The following is a 19,483-nucleotide window of genomic DNA, read 5'->3' as shown; positions in this document are numbered from 1 at the left end:
CGGTTGGAAACTTGGATCACGCATCTTTCTTTGAATCCGAATAAGCATGGAAGCCAGCCGAATCCATATATATAAGATGCATGTATCATAGGTGCATGTATGTCGTACCATCCATATAAGCTAGCTAGGTACGCAGGCAAGGCAAGGAGCTAGCCAGGCCAGGGTTACACACGCGCACGATCCATCCATCTCTCGTACCTTGGTGATCTGCGAATTGCGATGGCCGACGGCAAGCTCCATCTTCCCGCCGGCTACATCTTCAACCCGGCAGGAGACTTGCTGATCACCAAGTACCTCCGCCCACGGATCGACTCTGGAGCGGACGGCATCTTCACCGACGACATGATCCACGAGGCCGACGTCTGCTCCGCCGCCCCCGGCGACCTCGTCGAGATGTATCCACACGCGCGGGGCACGGACAGGAGCAACGGGAAAGGCGGCGAGTGGTACTTCTTCACCCCGGCGCACTACCACAAGACCAAAGACGGCCGCAGCAACGGGAAGCGGCAGCGCGCCGTCCCTGCCGCCGGCGAGGGTTACTACTGGCACTCGGAGAAGGGCGGGATCCCCGTGCTAGACAAGCATGGCAACCGCGTAGGCAATAGACGAAACCTCAGCTACGTTCAGAAGTTGCCGGGAGGGAACGAGAAACTGAGGATCGGCTGGTGCATGACCGAGTACGACCTCGACGGCGACGACAAGAAGCAAGACGGCGTGGTGCTCTGCAAGGTCTGCGTGTCTCGTCACAGGAGTGAGACGACATACGAGGAGGTAATCAGTGCCCCTGGTTCCAGGAAAAGGAAGGCGGACGACGTCCAACATCCCGAGGCTCCACATCCCCAGACCCCACGCCGCCAACAACCCATCATCCAGCAACACGGGGGTCTCCAGGTCCAGGAGACCCAGCGCTGGTTCATGTCCGACGAAGGCGAGACGTTGCCGTCCGGACTAGTGGACGACGGCAGCGTGGATCCAGGCGGGTTCATGTCGTCCGAGGTGACGGATGATCATGTCTTGTCCGACGACCTCCAACTCCAAGAAGGCGCTGCAGAGGATGAAGACCACACCTTCCTGTGCATGTTGGATGAGCTGCTCGGCCTCTGCGACGACACGGCTGTGGCATGCTCTACTCCGATCGTCTCCTGCCAGAGTTGATACTTGCACACCACGTACGTGAGGGACAAAACTACCATCCAAGACTGCGAAATCTGCAGCCAAGAGATGATGCAGGATATAATTAGAATGGAAGCTAGTGTAGCTCAATGGTATAGTCTAGCTTTGATGTATGTCTTGAACAAGCAAGATGTTGTTAATTGTACTGTGATGAAACAGGCAGCAATTCATGCATGCGCAGCAGATTAATTGATTAGTCTTTTGTTATATAGTCGATTTCTCGGTTCTTGAGCTTTTGAAGTCTTGACTAGTTAATAATGCATGGATGGATCAGCCCGCATGCAATCGATTAGATCATGCATCCATCCAAGACATGGTCCAAGAGATGATATACTAGTCTAGCTTTTATGTATCTCATTGTCATGGTACACAAGGTGTCGTGGTAATTGTATTGTGATGATGAACAAAGAATTAACTCCTGTACGCCCATCGTCTCCTCCCTCCGTTGCCGTCGGGGGACGCCGCTGGGCAAACGCTCGGGGGGTGATGGCGGTGGCGGAGGCATCCCTCTCTCCCCCATCCGAGGGGTGGTGCGGGGCCCCTACATGCGGGCGACGGCGGCTGCAGGCACGTGGGTCTTGCCGGACACAGCCAGCGGCGTGCGGCGGTTGGTCTGGTTCGGATGGCGGCGACGGGCTATGCGGCGGCGGCGCGTCATCCGGCTTCATATCTATGGCGGTATGAAGGGCCTAGTGGATTGCTCGGCGGCCTCCGATCAGATCTAGTAACGTCGAAAATCGTGAAATAAATTCAGAAAAAATGCGAGCATCAGGAGGTGAAGACCTACCCGACTTAAATAAACTCTATCGATCAACTTTGTGAGTTGCTTTTCCATATCCTATATACCTAAGAGAAGACGTACATCAACTAATTGTTCCTCAACTAATTCGGGCACGAACCCTCGGGGAATCTTCTAGTTTGTATAATGCACCAACTTCATCAAAGGAGGTTTAGAAAATAGGATTACACACTTACAAAGATATGATCGTCCCACCAAATTTAAGCCATTTATTATGTCAAAATCTAACTATTGTACTTTAAATAATTTGGATGATTCGATCGTGCAGAGTTTCAACACTTTTAATGTGAAATAATCTATTGGAGTGAACCCAAATATGACCTCGGAAAAAGTGGTAGTTAAAATAACAAATTCTAGGTGCAAATTTTGCACGCTTAAAATAACAAAAACAAATTCTAGGTGCAAATTTTGCGCGCTTAAAACAACCCATCATCTACTTTTTACTTCATAATGCCTTCACTTAGGCCCATAACATGTTGAAGTATCGTGTAGTCGACGTTCACGTGACACCACTAAGTGAAGCAACAACATACACATATTTAAAATATCAAACAAATACCAACTTCACATGATTACTTATAACAAGACCTCTCCTATGTCCTCGGGAACAATAGTAACTAATCACACCTCCTCAACATATTCAAGATCAGAGGTGTAATGATATTGACCAAGCATATGAACATAATATCTTTCACCAAGTAAACCAACAATCATCAACTACAAAATGTGATCAACACTATTAATAACCCATACGTACCAATCTCAGGTTTTGAGACAAATATTTAATACAAGAGATGAACTAGGGATTGAGATGAGATGGTCTTGGTGAAGATATTGATGAAGATTGGTCCTCCCACGAAGGAGGAAGTGTTGGTGATGACGATGGCTTCGGTTTCCCCCTCCCAGAGGGAAGTTTTCCTGGCAGATCATCTCCGGAGAGCAAAAGGGCCTCTGCTCTAGTTTCCTCCTTAGCACCCTGCCTTTGCAACCATAGCAGATGAGAACAGGGAAAGTGGATTTGTTTCTGGCATCACTTTCCTCTGTGTGGTGAGCATTTCACACGCAGGAAAGAGTACATAGACGAAACTGACTCGCCTACTCACTGCACAAATTAAATGTCCACCACATAAAAGGGACTTGTGTATTGCCAACTTCGAGCCATGACGCAAGGTTCTCTTTGTGATTGCCACATTCTGAGTACCCACTGAACCAGCCTTCCCAAATAGGAACTGGCTAAAAGTACATAAACTAGAGCTAGTGGTAAACCTACAATTGCTTCAAAAATTGCCAAGAAGGCCTAAATCAAGATACAGTCATTGTGCGGTTTGGTAGAAACTTTCTGGGTAGTGCACCTAAAAAACAGTAATACCGCAGCTGACATTTTAGTTGTACTGCACAAAACACTCTTACAGAAATAGAGTTTTATGCACTACACTAAAAGGTCAAAACAACAATGATGTTTGTCCAAATCATATTCCCACAAAACATTGAACATGTTCATTTGCTATACTTGACAGCCAAACTCATAGTAAAAAAAGTGTGGTATTAATGTGAAAATAAAACAAATACAATACAGAGTAGGGTATTACTTGTCTCATATATCACCCATGCAATATCATATGCTAGTTCGTTAAAATTATGTAGGAAATCACGTGGGAAAATTATGAGGACGTATATTTTTCAGTTTTATAATCATCGATGCTACGAATAAAACATGTATAATCAGGCCTTAAGGTTCTAAATCTAGACTGAATGACGACAAATAACAATCTAACATGTCTAGTGAGAAAACATACAAATTTATAGCACAATAATAATGACTCACCCTCAAGATAGATATCAAACTTCAAATTTGAACACTAATACAAAGGAACGGAGATCACCATCATGGTTGCCATTGCGACCGAATAATTATGAAGCACATGTCGGGTCTACGACCGCTTATAGGTACACGTGAGACCCAACGTCCGACAGCCGGGCGGAATGCAACTGCTGCATCGGACAGAGTCGGTGTGTTACCACAGACGAAATGATAGAATGGTGCGTCCACAAAGGGAATGAAGGCCAAGGCGCGTCAATGGTGGGCGATGGACGATCTGCTTCTTCGGGCCGCACGATGATGACTATGGCACCGGACTCTCTCCGACTAGGAACCGGGAAAGAGGGGGAGTTGGAAGCAATGCAGGTGACCGACAATGCTAACAAGAGGGAGAAGGTTGTGATGGGAATGACGAAGAGAGAGTGGTGTTGACGATATGCATTGAGGGTTTTGATTATCGAGGAAAAAGGGAATGATTGATTATAACTGGTTGACAACAAATCAATATTGACTGGCGGGAAAAAACATGGGTTCCCTTTTGAATAAACTACACAGATGTGTCAAGTATTCGTTTGGTCGTGTTTGGTCTTGTTTGATCACTGGGACAAGCTATCACTGACCTGCCAGCTTTAGACCAATCTGTGATAACCATCAAGCCGAATGCAAAAGATTGTTATCACTAAAGTCTCAAGAATCGGTCGGTTATTGTTAACGCTCATCATTGACATGTGGGCAAGGGTCGGTCAATGATGAGGGGTCAGTGTTATTCAGATATATGGTATTATAGAAATGTTTATATTGTTTTCTATACATTTGGTCAAATATTATAAAGTTTGCCTTCAGTAAAAGCTAATATGTGGAGAAATAAAAAAATAAAAGAAATAATTGTTTTTGCTTATCAATAATTTTCTTTTTGTTTGACTGGAAAATCTAGAACTATTTGGATGGTCGATGAATGTACAGCTAGCAAGCCCATGTTGTTGTATGTGCACAAGTAGTTATACTATTTTTTCCCTCAAGTAAAAATAATTTGTTGTGCTAATACATGTGTATCACTTCTTATTTTTTTTGCGCTAATACATGTGAAGGGTATTCATAGGGTTACAACTGAGAGTCAAAATTTCCTCCATGCATCGTGGTCCTCTCTCAAGCCATACAACAGTAGTACTCTTTATACGACTGTTATAAGCCAGCCGATCTGCTACCCTATTCTACTCATGCTTAATCTTCTAAGGAATAAAAACTCTACCTATCATAAGATGTCAGATTTCTGCTACCACATGTTGATGACGAGTTGATGGATATACTTCTCGTTCCTTGTTAGATACCCCAAGTAAAAGGTCGAGATGTAGTCAACAGCAAATTTCCCTCACACAGAGACTGTAAGGTTTATCGAACTAGGAGGACTCCTAGGATCAACAAGTAGGTGTCTTCCACCCTGGCGCTAGGAGAAGACGTGGACCTGCACACACAACAAATAACTTTGCTCGCAACAAGTACAGAGAGGTTGTCAATCTCTCCGGCCTTGTAGTTTGCAAAGGATCAAAACACAAGCGGAAAGATAATAATGATTGCAATGGAAAAGTAAATGAAAACGGTAAATGATGGAGGTGTAAATAATTATATTGATATGGACCGGAGTCACATGATGCTCACTAGTGATGTCTCTCTCCCAAAAGACGATAAACAACTACGCTAGCGTAAACAAATCACAGTTCGGCAATTGACAGAATTAAGATCGCACCGCAATGCTAATTATGCTCCTTGATAGTTAGAGGTTCAATAGTAATGGGCAGTACACCAATACAAGTAGACCGTTTATTCATCAGCATCTACTTATGAATCATCCACCTTGAGTTATCTATCCAGAACATCTCTCCGGTATTAAGTTGTGAGCCCCACCCAAAGTGTAAACTCAAAGCAACAGACAACTGCATTAACGAATTATGCGTAAGATAAACAATCCTTGCAACCGTGGTCACAAGCACCGTTGTTTTCTCCCTGGTGGCAACAAGCACATCCCCTAGTCTCATGTTTCTGTCACTCAAGCTAGACATCGAGGGGCCCGAACCCACAATCATGCATAACGCTCCCTCTTGGAGTTACGATTTACTACTTGGCCAAAGCAATAAAAAGCAACGGAAAACATGCATGAATCAATAAGGAACATAATATAAAAGGATAGTCAAAGATATAACTCATAACAATCTGAACATAATCTCATTATCCATCGGATCCCAACAAACCGAACATAGCAATAGCAAGAGAATTATATAGATGCCTTGATCATGTAGGGCAGCTCACAAGGACTAACCGTTAAAGCACAAGATTGGAGAGAAGACATCACATAGCTACTAGTCATGGACTCATGGTCCAAGGAGGACTACTCATGGCACGTCCGGGGAGCGTCCATGGCGGTGGAGAAGCCTTCGGAGGTCAATCCTCCCTCCAGCGGGGTGCCGGGGAAGAGGTCTCGTGATGGTCCCGATTTCAGAAGCGCAACGGCGGTGGAACGATGGAGAAATTCATGATTCTAGAAAGTCTGCGAGGGTTTCCTCTCAGGACTCCAAATATAGGCCAAAGGAGGGCACCGGAGGAGGTGGGTTCCACCCAGGTGACCTCCTGGCGTGGCCTAGGGCCTGGCCGCGCCAGCAGGCCGCCTGGGAGACCCCTGGCCCCCCTCTGGCCCTCCTTTGGTGATCTGGAAGCTTCTGTTTCGCTGATTTTTTTTTTCTGGATTCTTTTGGATTTCGGAAAATTGGGTAAAAGCCCTGCAAAATAGACATCAGCGGATAGAAAGTGGCACTGGGTGCACTGAGTTAGTAGGTTAGTCCAAATATGTGTAAAATGATATAAAATTATAGCAAAACATATAACAATGTCACCCAAAAGATCATGGAACAAGCAGAAATTATAGATGCGTTTGGGACGTATCAACATCCCAAGCTTAATTAGATAAATGATAATACAATAATTTCTGTGGTGATATGCTAACACAAATATAAGAAATTCAAAGTAAAGCAAGTGAGATATGCAATTCAAGTCAAGACAATAACAAGCAAGAATCTATATCTAGTGTTGAACTTAGCAAAATAAGAACATAAAGGTGCAAGAGCTCTCGTTGTCCGTGACTCGAATGTCTTCAAATGGTGTTTGCGTGCAAGAAGTGGGAGATGGGTTGTTAATTGAGAACTCAATCTACTAAACCTCGGACTTAGTCTCCTTCGGAATCTTATGTTGACTCATCCCCAGACCACTTGTGTGGCACAAGTCAAAATGACCCTCTCCCTTTTGATTTTGAGCACTCATGCAATGAATGAGCGTAAGCAAGATATGTTGGCACTTAAGATGGCAAATAGAATAATGATGGGGAAGGAATACAAAAAGGTGTGAAAGGCTCACATCAATGAGGATAACCATAGGCGAGAGAAAGCCAAATAATACATATGATGTGAGGAGTAGGGATTGCCATGTAACAGATGCACATATGAGCTAAGGTAAACTCTCAAATGGAACTAGTGGGGGTTCATCCAACTTGTTTGCTCATGAAGACCTAGAGGTCATTTGAGGAGGCTCATCATTAGAATATGCAAACCAAGTTCTATAGTGTAAGGGTCCCCACATAGTTATGCATGAATAATAATCTCTATGTAGTACCAATATAGTAATGGAGTACGAGTGTGGATCTTTAAAAAAGAAATAGTGGTGTTGCCCCCTTCTCTCTTTTTATTTCTTTTTATTTTTATTTTTATTTATTTTTATTTTTTGTGGCCTCTTTGGCTCTTTATTTTTATCTCTCATTTGTCCTCTTTGGGATCTTTTGTATTGTCCACTTTGGGATCTTTTCCTCACTTAAGGGCAACACTCTATGTTTTACATGAATAGAAAGAAAAATCATCACACTTTGTATGAAGTACTCAACATAAAGACAAGTGAAGACTATCATGATGTATGCAAATGTATGCCTCTGCCAGTGCAGCAGGATATGCAATGATACTAGCGCGTCATGTAGGAGTAATGAGGGCAAGGCCCAACTAGCATGCGGCTCTATGATCAAGCAAAAGCATGTATGACATGAAGATCAAGTCATGAGATGGTGGATGTTGCATGGCAAAGTATCTCGGAAAGGCTATGGAAATGCCTTGATAGGTAGGTATGGTGGCTGTCTTGAGGAAAGATACAATGAGGCTTATGTATGACAGAGTGTATCATGTCATGGGTTTGGATGCACGCGTGGGAGAGAACAATGGAGCTTCCACTGGTGATTTTCGCACTTTAAAGCTACCATAAGGAGAGCATGAAGGCTTTGGACGAAATATTCAAGACGTCACTTTATAAATTCCGTCCATAGGCTATTACAGATGTTGCGCCACCTTATTTTTGGGCCAGGCCCATGTAATTTCGAAATACCATAATATAGGCTATATTTAGAGTCCGTATGTGTGAGGAAACCGAGTTTAGAGCTGTTTCCGGACCCCTCCTCCAAGGGTCACGAAATTGCCTCTCTATTCCCTCATATATACAGCCCTTAGGGCACCGTTTAGAGTTCGGTTTTGTATAGATTACAAGTTCGCCATAGCTGCAACTTTGCGTTCTTCGTTTGTGTTCTACGACCAGACAAAGGCGTCACAGAACCCCACCTTCATCAATAAAGCTTTCCTCTTATGTCGATGCACTAAAGACTAGGGTCTCTAGTGCCCCAATCTTGTGCATGGGCACAAAGAGCCCCTGCCGGCAGGGCACGGCGGAATCCACACAAGACTCGCCCCCGAGAGATCCAAGGCCCCTGCAAGCCTGTCTTGCCGGCAAGACACCCAAGTCCACGTCCGTCCAACAGACGTGATGAACACACCTAGCACAAGGCCCCGGCGAGCCCCCCCCCCCCCTCGCCAGGAAGACAGCCGAAGCCCAGCTTCCTTGCGGGGAGGAAGCACCAAGGCCCCGGCAAGCACCCTTTTGCCGGGATTACGTGGCAACGCGCCAGAGGGAGACCGCCCTTGCCACAGTACCACCGCTTCCCCGTGTTCCAGCGCATTCCGCATGCGCCAGCGGGGCGTCCAGGTGTCGAAACACCTGGACACATGTCTTCACCAGCACTTAGCTGACATGGACAAGATCTGCATTTAATGCACCTGACAGCGGTAAATGGATAAGCACCGATGTAGGTTCACTGTAACATCTCGTGAACCTACCATTGAGCAATGTAGGTGACCCCTTTGCCTATAAAAGGAGGCCCTTAGCTCATTCACAAGAGGTTAGCCTTTTTTGAGATTGGCCAAGAAGACAATTATCATCACTGTAAACGAACAACAAAAGAACGCTTAATACGATCAGACGAGGAGGACGTAGAGTTTTACGCGTAAGCGGCCCAAACATGGGTAAAAAGACTTGTCAGGTGTTGATCGTTTGGTCTGCTCTTGACGTTATTTTTTCCCGTCCTACGATCACAAGGGTATCACGTTGATCCCCAGAGGTGTCGATCTAGCATCGCCCACATCTTATATTCGCAATATCTTGATTGCATCTTAGTTTCTTGCTTGTTCTTCGTTTGCGTGCAGGAAACAGACCTTCGTCGTCACGTTGATCATGCTCCGGCATGGTCAATAACCTATCGAGTTCGTTTAGCGATTGCTAAGGTGTGACGTCTCAATCGTTCGTAGTCAAATCGTCAAAGTTGACTCTACCAAAACGATACCCACGATCTCATCGAAAGATAGGGACAACTTCGCCTCTATCAAGTGGTATCAGATTTCCAGGTTGCTCGGTGAGATTTTACCAGTTTTTCATAGTTCGATCACATCTGCTCTTCATACCTTTAGTCCACGAAAAAACCATCAGAATAAGGGTTAGATCATCATATCCGAACCAATCTGAGCCTTTGCATAGTGTTTTCAGTAGTTTGCTTTGTTGAAATTGCGGTTACATCATCGTGTCGAGTTGCTGGTCTTAGTGTCTAGTTCTTTAGAGTTTCGAGTTTTGTTCACGGGTTGTCACGCCGCCACCGCACCATCTTTCATCGCTGCCATATACCACCTCCACGCTACCATCATCGCTGCTGCCATATACCACCACCACGCCACCATTATCCTTGCTGTCATATACCACCACCATATATCCACCACAATCCTTTCCGCTTTAGGTGAACTTCAAGATCCTTTTGCTTTCGGTTTCGCGTTTCCTTTCCTGAGTAGGTTTCGGGAAAAAAATCTGGCAAGCTTTCAGAGCACTTTTTAGGCCAAAATTTCGAGGGGTGAAAAAAAATCCCTATCATTTTGTTAGGATTTTTAGAGAGTTTTGAGACACTCGCCATCATAGTGATTTTTGTCGCAATTTTTGGTCATCGCAGCCCCGAATTGCTCCAGAAATAAAAAAAATTGATCAAAAAAATCCCGTGCTTATCCTGTTTTTGGTCCTCGGAAAGAGTTTTGAGACAGTCATCGTTATACTGATTTTCTGAAGAAAAAAAGAGAAAAAAAATCAGAGTGGCTCTTCCCTTGATTAGTACGTGTCGTCGTGACTTCGTTGGTGTTCTAGGCTCGCGTCTCTAGTACGGTCTAGCCTAGGACCAGCACGGTACCGTCCTTGAGCGTCTTTTCAATTTTGCATCTCTGAACTGATTATTGCTGACCGTTCTTGCTACTACATTATAAGCCTTCTCAGCTCCACATACATCTAAATCGTGTGTTTGACACCACCTGGCAAACGCTCTATCCAAGCTTTGAGAGTTTCGACTACACCAGTTGCCGATCGCCACCTGCTGCTGGGTAAGAATTGGTAAGAAATTGAGATTTGCTTGACGGATTTGTGACACACCACCACCACCACAACCACTTCCTAGTAGTTTGTAGGATCATATTCTTCTGGTTTCTTATTGCTGCTAACCATGCCAGGATCACACGACGAGGAGATCGACTGGGAGAACCTGACCAATCGGGAGCTCCATGATAAATTTCAGCAAATGATGTCTGACCAGGTACAGGATTTCGTGACCACCTTTGGAGAGGCCATGGACAAGCTTGAAGGTATGGAGAAGAAATTCGACACCAAGATGAACGCCAAGTTTGGTGAGGTGCTTGCCCGCTTACCACCACCAGCTGCAGGTGTTGTCCCTCTTCAACGACAACAACGGCTACGAGCGCGACGCGTGCATGTTGACCAAGTGCAGAATTTGGGTGTTGTTGCTCCTACTGCTGCTGCTGGTCCTGCTGCTTCTCCTGTTGCTGCTACTACCGAGGTTTCTGTGGCTAGGCAGAATGAGGAGTATGATGATGATTATGATGGTGATTACGATGATGAGGGAGAGGTTGCTCCAGTTCAACTCCAGGAACAACAACCACCCCGACAAGTCGTCGGTCGTCCACATGTATACAATTGCAACGGTATGGATGCACCACACCCTCAGGTACGGGATCATGGCCATCTCCCTAAACTTAAATTGAATATTCCTACTTTTGATGGTCGATATGTTCCTGATATATATCTTACTTGGAAGTTAGAAATAGAGCAACGTTTTACATGCTTGCAATTTTCTGAAGATAGACGTGTTGTTGATGCTGTTTGTTCTTTGACTAGTTTAGCTTGTGTTTGGTGGTGTGAATATTGTCGAATACATCATGCTAATATTCCAACTACTTGGCCTGCTTTGAAAACTGCTATGCATACTCGTTGGGTTCCAGCATATTATCAGCGTGAATTACTTCAAAACTTGCAACATTTAAGACAAGGAAAAAAGTCTGTAGAAGAATATTATCAGGAATTACAAACTGGCATGATTAGATGTGGTATTGTTGAGGATAATGAAGCTATGCTTGCACGTTTTATGGGTGGATTAAATGGAGATATTCAGACTATTCTAGAATATAAGGATTATAACACTATCACTCGTTTATTCCATCTTGCTTGCAAAGCTGAACGTGAAGTGCAGGATCGACAAGCGTTGGCGAGAACTATTTTTTCTGTAGGTCGCACTTTCTCATGGACGCCACGATAAACACCTACTTCCACACGTCCTCCTGCATCAGCACCGCCCCCTTCAGCCGCCAATTCCACCAGAGAGACCAGGAATCAGGCCCCTGCATCACCCTTCGCCAAGAGCACACCTTCCGGGCCCGCACAGAGCTCGTCTTCATCCATGGCATCCACATGTCAAACACATGAGGTTATTTGTCGTTGTTGCAAGGGTGGAGGTCATTATGCGAGAAAATGCCCATCCAAGCACGTGATGATTATTACTGAGGATGGTGGATATGATTCCGCCAGTGATTATGACGAGGAGACCCTGGCTCTTATTGCAAGTGAAGAATGGGGTGTTGATGATACTGAACAAGAGACACAATACATGGCTGCTGACTACGGTGATAGGTATAAAAGCTTAGTTGCTCAACGTGTTTTAAGTGTGCAGGTAACATAGGCTGAGCAAAATCATAGGCACAACTTGCTCCATACTAAGGGAGTGGTAAAGGAACGTTCTATTCGCGTAATCATCGATGGAGGGAGTTGCAACAACTTAGCTAGCATGGAGATGGTGGAGAAGTTGTCTCTCACCACCAGACCACATCCTCATCCTTATTATATCTAGTGATTCAACAACAGTGGCAAGGTTAAGGTAACACGTATTGTTCGTGTGCATTTTAGCATTGCTACGTATTCTGATTTTGTTGATTGTGATGTGGTACCCATGCAAGCATGCTCCGTTTTACTTGATAGACCATGGCAATTTGATAAAAAATATGTACTCCACGGTAGAACAAATCAGTATACTCTTGTTCATAAGGATAGAAATATAACTTTGCTTCCTATGTCTCCTGAACATATTATGAAAGATGACATTGCTATAGCTAGTAAAGCAAAACAAGACATACATAAGAGTGACAATCAGATTGTAGCAAAGGAATTTGAGCAACACAATAAGCCTACTAAATCATCATCTAGTATTGCCTCTAAAATAAAACTGAAGAGTGGTTGTTTACTTGCCACTAAAGCTGATATTACTAATTTGGATATTACTACATCTGTTTGCTATGCTTTCGTATGCAAAGGGGTATTATTTTCATTCGAGGACAAGCCACCCTCTTTGCCTCCTGCTGTCATTAACATTTTGCAGGAGTTCGTTGACGTCTTTCCACAAGACATGCCACCGGGATTACCACCTATTAGAGGGATTGAGCATCAGATTGACTAATTCTCGGTGCATCGCTACCCAACCGTGCACCATACCGTACCAAACCAGAGGAGACGAAGGAGATTATGCGCCAAGTACAAGAGCTGCTCGACAAAGGTTATATACGTGAATCTCTTAGTCCTTGTGATGTTTCTATTATTCTAGTGCTGAAAAAGGATGGTACATCGCATATGTGTGTTGATTGTAGAGGCATTAATAATATTACTATTCGTTATCGTCATCTTATTCTTAGGCTAGATGATATGCTTGATGAATTAACTGGCTCTATAATTTTCTTTAAAGTTTATTTGCATAGTGGATACCATCAAATTCGCATGAAATAGGGAGATGAATGAAAAACGGCATTTAAAACTAAGTTTGGCTTATATGAGTGGTTAGTTATGCCTTTTGGATTGACTAATGTACCCAGCACTTTGATGAGATTAATGAATGAGGTTTTACGTGTTTTCATTGGACGATTTGTGGTAGTCTACTCTGATGATATACTGATTTATAGTAGATTTTTGGAGGAACACTTGGATCATTTGCGTTTTGTTTTTACTGCTCTACGTGATGCACGTTTGTTTGGTAACCTTGGGAAGTGCACCTTTTGCACAGACCGAGTATCTTTTCTTGGCTATGTTGTTACTCCACAGGGAATTGAAGTTGATAAAGCCAAGATTGAAGCTATTGAGAGTTGGCCGCAGCCCAAAACGGTCACACAAGTGAGGAGTTTCCTTGGACTCGCCGGGTTTTATAGGCGTTTTGTGAGAGATTTCAGCATCATTGTTGCACCTCTCAATGAGCTTACAAAGAAGGATGTGCCGGGTTTTATAGGCGGTTTTGAAAGATAAGTTAACACATGCTCCTTTACTCTAACTTCCTGATTTTAATAAGACTTTCGAGCTTGAATGTGATGCTGGTTGAATTGGATTAGGGGGTGTGTTATTACAAGATGGTAAACCACTTGCATACTTTTATGAAAAATTAAGTGGGCCTAGTCTGAGTTATTCTACTTATGATAAGGAATTATATGCTCTTGTTCGGACTTTGGAAACAAGGCAACATTATTTATAGCCCAAAGAATTTGTCATACATTGTGATCATGAATCTTTGAAACATATTTAAAGTCAAGCGAAACTGGACCGTAGACATGCTAAATGGGTTGAATTCATTGAGACTTTCCCGTACGTCATTAAACACAAGTAGGCCAGGCCAGGCGGCGTCCAAAACAAACAAATGGAAAAATAGGGGGCAGCAGAATAGCCCATCCAATTTAGTGCAAAACCCTAAACCCTAAAAAGTGCTCACAAAAAGCAACGAAGAAATAGCCCCGGTTCATAATACGAACCGGGACTAATAACCCTCCCCCCTCGCTCCCAGCCCCGCCACGTGAAGGGTCATTAGCCCCGGTTCTTAATACGAACCGGGACTAATTCCCCTCCCCCCTCGCTCCCAGCCCCGCCACGTGGAGGGTCATTAGCCTCGGTTCTTAATACGAACCGGGACTAATATATACCCCTCCCCCCTCGCTCCCAGCCCCGCAACGTGGTGGGTCATTACCCCCGGTTTGTAATACGAACCGGGACTAATACCCCTCCTCCATCCCCCCACCTCGCTCCCAGCCCCGCCACGTGGAGGGTCATTAGCCCCGGTTATTTAGTCCCGGTTCACGCCGGTTCGTGAACCGGGACTAAAGGCCCAAACGAACCGGGGATATAGGCCCTTTTTCTATTAGTGGTACTGACATTTTTATACTAGTTATAATACAGTACGCACACTCATATGTATTCCAGAAGAAAAAAAAGTAGACCCACGCGCACGCAAGCATGCATTGCATCCAATGGAGAGCCGGTACGGTCCATTTTACAAACGGATTGGTACGGTTGGAAACTTGGATCACGCATCTTTCTTTGAATCCGAATAAGCATGGAAGCCAGCCGAATCCATATATATAAGATGCATGTATCATAGGTGCATGTATGTCGTACCATCCATATAAGCTAGCTAGGTACGCAGGCAAGGCAAGGAGCTAGCCAGGCCAGGGTTACACACGCGCACGATCCATCCATCTCTCGTACCTTGGTGATCTGCGAATTGCGATGGCCGACGGCAAGCTCCATCTTCCCGCCGGCTACATCTTCAACCCGGCAGGAGACTTGCTGATCACCAAGTACCTCCGCCCACGGATCGACTCTGGAGCGGACGGCATCTTCACCGACGACATGATCCACGAGGCCGACGTCTGCTCCGCCGCCCCCGGCGACCTCGTCGAGATGTATCCACACGCGCGGGGCACGGACAGGAGCAACGGGAAAGGCGGCGAGTGGTACTTCTTCACCCCGGCGCACTATCACAAGACCAAAGACGGCCGCAGCAACGGGAAGCGGCAGCGCGCCGTCCCTGCCGCCGGCGAGGGTTACTACTGGCACTCGGAGAAGGGCGGGATCCCCGTGCTAGACAAGCATGGCAACCGCGTAGGCAATAGACGAAACCTCAGCTACGTTCAGAAGTTGCCGGGAGGGAACGAGAAACTGAGGATCGGCTGGTGCATGACCGAGTACGACCTCGACGGCGACGACAAGAAGCAAGACGGCGTGGTGCTCTGCAAGGTCTGCGTGTCTCGTCACAGGAGTGAGACGACATACGAGGAGGTAATCAGTGCCCCTGGTTCCAGGAAAAGGAAGGCGGACGACGTCCAACATCCCGAGGCTCCACATCCCCAGACCCCACGCCGCCAACAACCCATCATCCAGCAACACGGGGGTCTCCAGGTCCAGGAGACCCAGCGCTGGTTCATGTCCGACGAAGGCGAGACGTTGCCGTCCGGACTAGTGGACGACGGCAGCGTGGATCCAGGCGGGTTCATGTCGTCCGAGGTGACGGATGATCATGTCTTGTCCGACGACCTCCAACTCCAAGAAGGCGCTGCAGAGGATGAAGACCACACCTTCCTGTGCATGTTGGATGAGCTGCTCGGCCTCTGCGACGACACGGCTGTGGCATGCTCTACTCCGATCGTCTCCTGCCAGAGTTGATACTTGCACACCACGTACGTGAGGGACAAAACTACCATCCAAGACTGCGAAATCTGCAGCCAAGAGATGATGCAGGATATAATTAGAATGGAAGCTAGTGTAGCTCAATGGTATAGTCTAGCTTTGATGTATGTCTTGAACAAGCAAGATGTTGTTAATTGTACTGTGATGAAACAGGCAGCAATTCATGCATGCGCAGCAGATTAATTGATTAGTCTTTTGTTATATAGTCGATTTCTCGGTTCTTGAGCTTTTGAAGTCTTGACTAGTTAATAATGCATGGATGGATCAGCCCGCATGCAATCGATTAGATTATGCATACATCCAAGACATGGTCCAAGAGATGATATACTAGTCTAGCTTTTATGTATGTCATTGTCATGGCACACAAGGTGTCGTGCTAATCGTATTGTGATGATGAACAAAGAATTAATTCCTGTACAGCAGCTTAATTGATTAATTTCTCCATTCTGTTTTCCATATATTCGTTTTGGAGTACGTATGTAATGGTTAGTGATTCAGCTTCTTTGTTCTTGATTGAGCTTTTGAAATCTTGACTAGTCAATAATGCATGGATGGATCAGCCCACTTTGATGCTAGCATGCAATCGATTAGATGATGAGTAATAAAGCCTCGATGATCTATCATGCATGGTAGACGTAAGAAGATATAGCTAGCATGATGCTTGTCCCATTAAAACAGCTGGTTTTAACTGATCCTACATAGCGTCCATGTCATCATTTTTGCCATGTCACTGCATGTGCCATGCGGACATTGCCACATCAGATCCTATGTGTTTCAGGCTCATTAGTAATGACCATAATTTTCGTCGTAGATTTTACGACCAATATTTTGGTCAAGGGCGGCCTTGACCAAAATTTCAGAAAATGTCAAGTTTGTTCGTTCTTGACGGCCAACTATTGACCTCCTAAATTTTGTCAAAAAAATATCAATAAACGATAACAATGACTAATCAACGACCAAAATGGAGAGTCATAATCGACCATATTTCTTGTAGTGGGATACATTCACCCCTATAAACGTACATACGCATACCTCACCCTTATATACATCTTCGAGAGACTGGACCGGCATGTCATCTTGGGATTTACAAAGTCATCGTAGGCGCCTCGTCGTCGACGAAAACGTCTCCTCTCACTGAAAGCATATCGCCGGTGTTGGCGCAGCCTCGTCGCGACGCCCCTCTTCTTCTACCTCACACAACTTTCTCTTCCGTTTGTTTCTCTTAAGAACACTCTGATAAACACAACTCTCAACAACACACACCAGGGGAACACACACACGCGCGCGCATGTACCAAGGGAGATCATTCGATGTTCACCACCGGCGCCGCAACTCGCCTTTGACTCACCCCGTGTTCACCACCGGCGCCGCAACTCGCCGGTGAGTCACCTCCATGTTTGCAACCGGTGTCGCAAGTCGTCGGTGACTCGCCACCATGTTGTCGACGATGATGCATCTTATCGACGACTCAGACATGGACGAAGAACTTCTCATGGCAATGACCTCCGCTCCATGGCCATCACCTCCTTGTCGCAGGTGACACAACTTATCGGGCAACATACCTTTCTCCATTGCTCGTGACGCAGCTTGACGAGGATGGAGACACACACCAGCCGCTAGCAATATCGCGGCGCCAACGACATCCACCTTGCGGCAATGACATCCATCTCACATGGAGTCCGCTGCACCACCACCACTGCTTCGGATCGACAAGGCTCTGAATACCAAATGTTGGCGCCGCCTCGGATCGACAAGGATATATTGATCAAGTATGAGGAGGCATCCGGACAGAGAGTTAATATTCAGAAATCGTCTATTTTCTTCGGAAAGGGGTGCCAAGATGAGACAAAAATTCAGTTGAAACAAGTGTTGGGGTCGATTCCGAGGCTCTTAGTGAGCGCTATTTAGGACTTCCAACACTGGTTGGGAAGTCCAAGGAGGGTACTTTCAAGTATGTTACAGAAAGCTCAAAAGGCAAAGTGACTGGATGGAAAGGACAGGGGTTGTCCAAGGCTGCAAGAGAGGTTCTTATAAAATCTGGCCTTCAGGCCACACCGACTTTCGCCATGAATTGTTTTCACCTCACAAAGAAGATGTGCCGGAACCTGACTTTAATCTCTTCAAAATTCTGGTGGGGTGCAATGAAGGGCGAAAGGAAAGTGCATTGGATCTCGTGGGAGAAAATGTGTGCACCCAAGAGGGGCGGTGGACTTGGTTTCCGGGATCCGAAAGTGTTCAATCAAGCTCTCTTGGCAAAGCAAGCATGGTGGATTCTGCAAGCTCCTTCTTCTCTTGTGGCCAGAGTGTTAAAAGCACGATATTTTTCTAACCACACAATATTGGCAGCCACCTGTCCCTCAAATGCATCATATGTTTATAGGAGTATTTTGCATGGACGAGACTTATTAAGAGAAGGGTTGATTTGGAGAGTGGGAGATGGTTCCAACATCAACATACACCATGACAATTGGATACCGAGGAGTGGAAGTCTAAAACCATTGGGACAAGAATTTGTACATGGTATAACAAGGGTGGCCGACCTGCTGACTAGTTCAGGTGAGTGTTGGGACATACACAAGGTTGACGCCATGTTCTCGGTCTCGGATGCCTCAGATATAAAGAAAATCCCTGTTGGAGGCCCAAGCGTTGAGGATTACTTAGCCTGAAATTATACAAAGAATGGTGTGTTTAATGTTAAGTCGGCTTACCACCTAAGGATGTCATTGACAAGAACGAGATCTGGATAGCCAGAATGCTCGAGTTCAGTGGATAAACACAAAGGATATCTTGCGTTGTGGGATAATACTGCTCCAGCCAAAGCAAAAATACATATGTGGAGGATGATTAGAAATGGTCTAGCAGTGGGCGCAGAGCTTCATCGGTATCGGATCAAGCCCGGTGATTTTTTTGTTGCGTGCGGCAGAGAGGAAACAATTATTCACAGATTTTGGACGCACCAACATTCATTACAGTTTTGGCAGATTTTGCGTTCAGAAAAGGGCCTCTCAGTGGCAACCCCACCGATACCGATGGACTCCCAGAGCGCCCTATCTCGCTGGCTTCTGGGATGGTTTGCCGGTGCTGCTGACGACGAGAAGGAAGCAATGGTGCATGCTGCATATGGGATTTAGCTGGCTAGGAACGAAGCAAGGAAGGGGAAAAAGATTGCTGCCCCACATACAATAGTGGAGTCTGTATCCTCTCACGTACAAGAGTGGTGGAGTACACATGAGCAAAAAGTGCGGCTGCCAAAAAGCGTGATTCCTTGGAGATGGGAGACGCCCGAGGAAGGCTGGATTAAGGTTAACTTCGACGGCGCGATGTCTAAAGCTGGATCAAAGGGAGGTGGAGGGGCAGTGTTGCGTGACCATAACGGTGCTTTTTTGGCTGGTGTTAGCCACTTCTTCAAAGATGTCGTGGATCCTGAATCAGCTGAAATATTAGGATGCCAGCGTGCCGTGAAGTTTGCA

General features: G+C 45.6%; 2 pseudogenes; both read left to right on the top strand.

Moving 5' to 3' along the window:
• Positions 1-219: 219 nt before the first annotated feature.
• Positions 220-1,155, top strand: LOC123397412 (annotated as a pseudogene).
• Positions 1,156-15,053: 13,898 nt separating this feature from the next.
• LOC123397411 lies at positions 15,054-15,989 on the top strand (annotated as a pseudogene).
• Positions 15,990-19,483: the final 3,494 nt, after the last annotated feature.

This window comes from Hordeum vulgare, chromosome 5H (genome assembly GCF_904849725.1).
Source record: "Hordeum vulgare subsp. vulgare chromosome 5H, MorexV3_pseudomolecules_assembly, whole genome shotgun sequence".
NCBI classification, from domain to species: domain Eukaryota; kingdom Viridiplantae; phylum Streptophyta; class Magnoliopsida; order Poales; family Poaceae; genus Hordeum; species Hordeum vulgare.
The sequence above is the reverse complement of the archived record's forward strand: the minus strand, read 5'-3'. Positions and strand labels throughout refer to the sequence as shown.